We start from the raw sequence: 8,313 nt of genomic DNA on the forward strand, positions 1-8,313 counted from the left end.
TGAAAGAAAGATATATATATATATATATATATATATATATATATATATATATATATATATATATATATATATATATATATATTATCCCTGGGGATAGGGGAGAAAGAATACTTCCCACGTATTCCCTGCGTGCCGTAGAAGGCGACTAAAAGGGGAGGGAGCGGGGGGCTGGAAATCCTCCCCTCTCGTTTTTTTTTTTTTTTTTTTTTTTACAAAAGAAGGAACAGAGAATTGGGCCAGGTGAGGGTATTCCCTCAAGGCCCAGTCCTCTGTTCTTAACGCTACCTCGCTAATGCGGGAAATGGCGAATAGTTTGAAAGAAAGAAAATATATATATATATATGTATATGTATGTATGTGCATTATTACATGACAGCTAGAGACTGAGTGTGAACGAATGGGGCCTTTGTTGTCTTTTTCTAGCGCTACCTCGCACACATGAGGGGGGAGGGTGTTGTTATTCCATGTGTGGCGGGGTGGCGATGGGAATGAATAAAGGCAGACAGTATGAATTATGTACATGGGTATATATGTATATGTCTGTGTGTGTATATATATGTATACATTGAGATGTGTAGATATGTATATGTACTGTGTGTGGACGTTTATGTATACACATGTGTATGTGGGTGGGTTGGGCCATTCTTTCGTCTGTTTCCTTGCGCTACCTCGCTAACGCGGGAGACAGCGACAAAGAAAAATGAATAAATAGAATATATATATATATATATATATATATATATATATATATATATATATATATATATATAAATATATATATCAAAAATAACCTACGATCAACTTTACAAGACAAACAAGTAATTCAGAAGTTTGGCTACATTGAATTTCATAATTTCGAATATTTTGATGAGAGAGAGAGAGAGAGAGAGAGAGAGAGAGAGAGAGAGAGAGAGAGAGAGAGAGAGAGAGAGAGAGAGAGAGAGAGAGAGAGAGAGAGAGAGAGAGAGAGAGAGAGAGAGAGAGAGAGAGAGAGAGAGAGAGAGAGAGAGAGAGAGAGAGAGAGAGAGAGAGAGAGAGAGGAAAAAGGAAGGTAATAAATTCACAGCACACAGGAAAGCTGCTCAGTCGTGGTTATCTCACATGTTTTCACTAACATCGAGAGTTAAGTAGTACAAATGCCATTTCAAAATGCTTGGGACACTTCAATTTGTTCTTGTATGAAAACATACAACTGGACCAAGTCAGTCTTTTATAAGGTTCAAACTACTAATGATATTAGAATAACATGCAAATTTATGATGGACGACTGAAAATGGGCCTTGATGGCAAGGCTAAGATTATCTATCGTTGTCCATGATAGTAAGGCTAAGATCATTTAACATTTACCATGATGGCTAGGCTAAGATAATTTAGCGTTCTCCATAATGGTTAGGCTAAATCATTTATCGCTGTCCATGATAGCTAGGCTAAGTTCATTTATCGCTGTCCTTGATAGCTAGGCTAAGGTCATTTATCGTTGTCCATGATTGCTAGGCTAAGATCATTTATCCTTGTCCATGATACAGTCTGGGCCCAGCCCGAGCTGTAGGGGATAGAAGACCTCCAAGATAATACTAGCCAGACTCTAAGAACATTTAAGATCATAAGAACATTATCCAGTTGTCTTTTACTTATCAGGAAATACGTTTGTATGCAACTCTTAGCTGATAAGAGATGTTTTATCTCTTATCACCCAGAACTCACCACGAGGAGGTGGTTGCATGTCGAGTTCCATAATTTTTTCCCGTTTTAAATGAATCTTCTAATTTCCTCTAAAATAAACGTCTATCCCGTTTTAAGATATGTAAAGATAATAATTTCCTCTAAAACAAAGTTCTTATTGTGAGGTAGATAGTTGAGGAAGGGCACCTCATTTCCTGCCCTTCCTCTGGTTCCGTTGGCCCCCTCCTCTGGTACGCCTCCGGCGGACTGACCTCATCACCTTCTTCAGCTCACCAATAATAAGTGACAGAGCTGGTCTCTCTGAGGGGTCGCTGTGGGTCGCTGTTTGGTAAAGATCCTGGAGGCTTTCCCGCACACCCTGCTTCCTGACCAGGATGGACACGTGCCTCATTAGATGCCCAAAAGAGAAGACGTCACTGGCTGGGGAGACCGGCTTGCGCTCCCTGACCTCAGGGGCCAACCACAGGTCAGGAACATTGTACTCAACGCAGCTTCCCTTCTTAACGCTCAAGCCGAAGTCGATGATGTGAAACTCTGGCTTCTCACCCATCGTCACGGTCACATTCTCGACCTTGACGTCATTATGGACAATGTTTTTCTTATGGATTTCCATCAGCCGACGAGCGACCATGATGGCGGACTCGACCAGTTCCTCGTCCGACCGACATGTTCTCATGTACTTATCATAAGGCTGGCCAGTGTGGCTTAAGATGATCAGTGGGGGGTTGCGGCACACTGCTCGAAGGAGAGGGGCTCCTCCAGCCCCAGCCAGTCTCCTGTGAATGTCGGCTTCATCCATAAGACTTTTCGAACTCACTCCGTCGAGAAGGGATTTGATGACGCAACACGATCCACGGAACAACACCGTTTCAATCTTGGCGTTGCCTCCCCGACCCACCTCTCTCATGACCACCAGGTCATTCACATCCTTCTGGGTCAACTTTACAACTGGAACACTCATTTTGATTCCGGCCTGAGGTGCACTTACCAAATTTTCTTCTTGCCGGAGAGTGTGAGAGGAGATGTTGTCGGTACGGAGTCCCATCCTCAAATGATTACACTTCTCTCGCCGCCGGCCTTATATACCCCTGGGTCGTGTGACGTCACATAACCAGATCTATCCAGATTAAATCCCATACAAATCCGGATATGTAGACGGATTCATTTAGCTTTATTGCGATCATAATTTGATGAAATCTAAAGGTGTCGAAGAAATAGTCAAGATGGCCAATGGTGTTGAGAGTGTAGTGAAGATGGCTAGAGATGTTGAAGGATCTAAATAGTTTCGAAATACCAATACTTTTGAATCAATAAATCATCATAAATACTAATAAAACAAAAAAACCTTTTGACGAATATTAGTCATTTTCAAGCATCGAAATAAAAGGATATGAGGTAAATGGCTTTTGGGAAATCCTTGTTGAATAGTACAAAGTTACTTTCTGAGAACACACACACACACAAAACTAGAGAACATAGCATGAAATTAGGGCATTATTGTTCAAATATATTCAGAGAAGTAATTTTAAAGTTTATATAAGAGTGGTTGATGAATGGAATAAGAAGAATGAGGTCATGGTTAAGGCAGACACCATACATAAATCTTACAAGTTGTATAATAGTACAGAATGTTCTAGAGATTTGGCCTGGCGAGTGTAGAACTCTCTCCTCACACAGTAAAAATAGGTAATTACACACTCACAGATTCAGAGGTTATCATGATGAAGGAGAGGTGAAAACTGAAGATTCAAATCAAAGAACAATAAGAAGCGTCATGATGAGATGGGAGAGGGAATTGGTCAATTGACAAATATAGTTTAATCTAAAACATGAACGGTAAATCACTTCGAGTGAAGAAATTCAAGTGGAAAACATAGAAAATGAAAGACCAAAGAGAAGAATTTTTGATATCTGGGATAACATTTAATGTGAGGAAACACGATTTCACCAAATGAGCTTTTGTTAACGCTTCTGGTACAGTGTAAATATATATATATATATATATATATATATATATATATATATATATATATATATATATATATATATATATATATATATATATATATATATATATATATATATATATATTTATGTGTAGGTGAGTGTGTGTGTACGGATAAACTTTAATGCTGGCCAGCGTGTACTGGTGATGCCTTTGACCTAAAATGTAAGTTCAAGCCCGTAGGCCGACCCTGCACTTAGCTTGAATCCTTTTGTGTTTACTATAATCTTTACTACATCTCTCCTTAATCCCTTTATCTTCACTATGCAAGGCCTATTATAATCTTCACTACAACCTCATCTTCATATGACCTTATCTTGACTAAGCTGGTTTCAAGGAAGGCTTTAGATTTTTCCCGCTCACACAAACAACGTACTTACACGGGGCCCCACGAGTATAAAACTCCCTCCTAATACAGTGCAAATACATGATTACACACACCTACACACCACCACCACAACTAACAATACACAGAGAAACAGCGTTTTCGGTTGGCTTTGGATCGGCCCTTGAACGTAGTTTGGAGGCTTTGGGGGATCAGGTCAATAAGGTTAAGTTCACTACAACCTCATATTCACCAACGTGTATCTTCACTACTAGCTTATTTTCACTTAATTATATCTTCACTATACCCTCTTCTTCACTACACCGTTATTTCTACCATACCATCATCATTGTACTCCCTGATGTTCACTAAAAGTAGTTCTTATCTTCACTACATAATCATCTTGAATGAACTTTACTCTTTAATAACCCTTATCTCTACTACATTCGTATCTTCATTACATTCGTATCTTCACTACAAGCTATCTTGACAATATCCTTATCATCACTATACTCTTCCTCACTACACTCTCATCTTAACATCATCCTTCTGTTTACCGAACTTAGTTCAAAGTCTGACTTGAACGTAGCTTTGGAAAGTTTGTGTTCCTCATTGTGTTACCTCCTTATCATCATTGTAAAGGCAATTGTCACCACTCCCTAACTAAACCCTCATCATCACTACACTCTCATCATTATCATTACTTCTTGATGTTCAATACAAAATTTAACATATACATTTATCTTCACTACAGAATAATTTTCATTGCACCTTAATCTTCATTACTCCTTGTTTCAGCTACATCCGTATCTTCCATTCATTCTTATATCTTATATTAATTACATCTTTACAATATCTTTATATCTTCTCTGTTCCGTCTTTTGAAAAATTGAAAATGAGAGTAAAGGATTTCCGGCCTTCTGCTCCCTCCCCTTTTAGTCGCCTTGTACGACACGCAGGGAATACGTGGCAAGTATACTTTCTTCCCTATCCCCAGGGATAACAGCATCTGGTGTTCCCAGACGGTCACCCATCCAAGTACTAACCAGACCCAACGTTGCTTAACTTCCCTGATCGGACGATATATATATATATATATATATATATATATATATATATATATATATATATATATATATATATATATATATATATATACAAGACTGAAAACAATGAATTTCCCAAATAAAAAATGGAAGCGCCGGGGTTTGAACCCGGGACCTCTCGCATGCCAAGCGAGTGCTCTACCACTGAGCTACGCCCCCAAGAACATTTTCTGGCACTTAGTATTATATGAAGCACTGAGATTACCACGGCTAAATAGTGTTTGACCGACCGTTGCCGACTAGCCGGCAAAATAACCACAGGGTAAATCTCCATGTTGCTGTCGTGTTTTCCTCTTAATTTTCCACGAAGAAATGAGTTTTAATTTTTTATTGTCGTTGCAATAGACTGGAACTAAGCAATAGACTGAAACTATGTAATAAACTGGAACTAAGCTGACCTGGTATGAGGTCAGAGCCCTCATTATCATCCCTGCTAACTACCGGAAGCAGATTAAGTCGTTCCACAACCGATGTCCGGCACATGTTAACTCTGATGTGCCCAGCAGTTGGAGGAGGATCGCCAGAAGCTTCTGGAAGATTTCAAGGACGTCTTGGTGGACCTGACCCTTTCAGATAAGGTCGAAAACCTCAATTTATTGTGAAGATCTTCACTATAACGTTGGACGAACATACTGAATGTTGCACACATGTGATGCGGACAAAATGAAACAAGATAAAGACAAAAAATATGTCTGGTGTGGGTCTCGAACCCACGACCTTGAGTGTGTGAGACTCATGCTCTACCACTGAGCTAACCAGACAATAGAAAATACGTCTGTTTCTTCAATTTGAATTAATGAAAATCTTTGCGAGGCAGCGTTTAGAAAAGAGAGATGTCTTTGACGAAATTTACTTGCTTGGCTTATTCTTCTGTTCCTCATTATCGAAAGTAAACATACTGAAGGATATGTATATATATATATATATATATATATATATATATATATATATATATATATATATATATATATATTTTTTATACTTTGTCGCTGTCTCCCGCGTTTGCGAGGTATATATATATATATATATATATATATATTTATATATATATATATATATATATATATATATATATATATATATATATATATATATATATATATATTATCCCTGGGATAGGGGAGAAAGAATACTTCCCACGTATTCCCTGCGTGTCGTAGAAGGCGAACTAAAAGGGAAGGGAGCGGGGGGCTGGAAATCCTCCCCTCTCGGTTTTTTTTTTTAATATTCCAAAGGAAGAAACAGAGAAGGGGGCCGGGTGAGGATGTTTCCTCAGGGGCCCAGTCCCCTGTTCTTAACGCTACCTCGCTGACGCGGGAAATGGCGAATAGTATGAAAGAAAAAAGAATATATATATATATATATATATTTAATATATATCTGATATATATTTACATATATATTTAATATATATATATATATATATATATATATATATATATATATATATATATATATATATATATATATATATATATATGTGTGTTGGAAAGGATCACGATTTTGCACGTGATCAAGTATACTCTTATGAGTCCACTAGGAAAATAAACACGATAAGTTCCCAAGTGCACTTTCGTGTAATACTCACATCATCAAGGGAGACACAAGAGAGAAATATAACACTCAGTTGATATACAACGAAGAGACGTAGCTAGGGCGCCATATGGTAAACATGTGATTGTCCAAGACAGACAACAAGCGTATCATAAACTTATTATGTGGACAAGAAGGTGAATTGTTTACACATTTTATCAGCGTTAAAGTTATCCAATTTGTATAGACCATCACTAATATTAAGATTATAATTCTTTGTGTATTCAGAAATAGATGATTCAATGATATTTCTCGTGGTGCTGGAGTTAGAGTTAATAACTGAGATGGCATTATTAACTCTAATTCCAGTACCACGAGAAATATCATTGAATCTTCTATTATTAAATACACAAAGAATTATAAACCTTAAGGAAACAACATGGTGGTCAAAAATAAGCTTTAGGAATGAAGTTTATGAATGGAATATCAGTGAGACGATCCAAATGACGAATGAATGAGAGCGTAGTCAACATACAATATAAAAGGACATATTATGAATGGCAGCCAGGCAAGTAACGGCCCAACTGAATGGAAGGATTTAAAAGTTCGCGTTATATGACGAATTTTGATAGATTATCCAAATTTCCATTCCAGTTATGAAACTTAATGGTTGTGTTCAGTTCTAGAGACAAAGTTTAAAGGTTTGTGTTTCAAAGATGAACCACAAAGGATATCGTTAAATTAACTGACATTAAAATTTGTCAATTAAGTAAATCATTTTGTACAATAGCTGTAATTTGACAGAGTTAAAAGTTCGCATTTTCATTACAATTCTAATTCAAAAGTTTGAGTTTCAATGATGGTTTGCACAAGCTTAACGTACATTTAAGTGTTGTGTTTATATGACGTATCTTAAAGGACTCTGGTAAAATAACGCAGCTGGAAGGTTTACGTTCAAATGACGGTGTTTAAATGTTTATTGATGAATGGTAGATTTAAATGGATAGATTTTAAGTTCGCGTTTTCATGAGCGACTTTAAACCTTGTGGTTGAATGTCACAGTTAAATGTTGGTATGTACAATGTTGACCAGATGGCGGTAGTGTGTAGACACAGCCATACCAGGTCGTATTTATCATCATTAAAGTCACCTTCCTTACTTACTTATGGCGGCGATGAAATTCACTGGTTCTTGATTGTGCACCAATTAACCTATCAGATAATGGTACAATGTTTGCCTGGTGTTGCATATATCACGTCTGTTGTTGAAACACAAGAATGCCAGGTGACTTTGGGAGTGGATGATAATGTAAAGATCAATATAAATGTGGGAAATCTTGAACCGCCATCACCAGACACAACACATGTTTGGATCTGGCGGGGGGAGGGACTTGCCTGTGACGTCACGATGCCCCGCCTCCAGCCTGGCGCCGCTCTGTGTGTGTGTGTGTGTGTGTGTGTGTGTGTGTGTGTGTGTGTGTGTACTACTTTAATCATTATCACGTGAGTCTTTTGAGGAAGGATTTGTACACTCGTGTTGCCCCGTCTCTTAACCTTGTAAGTGTGAAATATGTTTTCACTCCTATGTGCGCTCACACACACACACACACACACACACACACACACACACACACACACACACACACATAACCTATAATATTA

The sequence above is a fragment of the Panulirus ornatus genome, chromosome 70 (assembly GCF_036320965.1).
Source record: "Panulirus ornatus isolate Po-2019 chromosome 70, ASM3632096v1, whole genome shotgun sequence".
Taxonomy (NCBI): domain Eukaryota; kingdom Metazoa; phylum Arthropoda; class Malacostraca; order Decapoda; family Palinuridae; genus Panulirus; species Panulirus ornatus.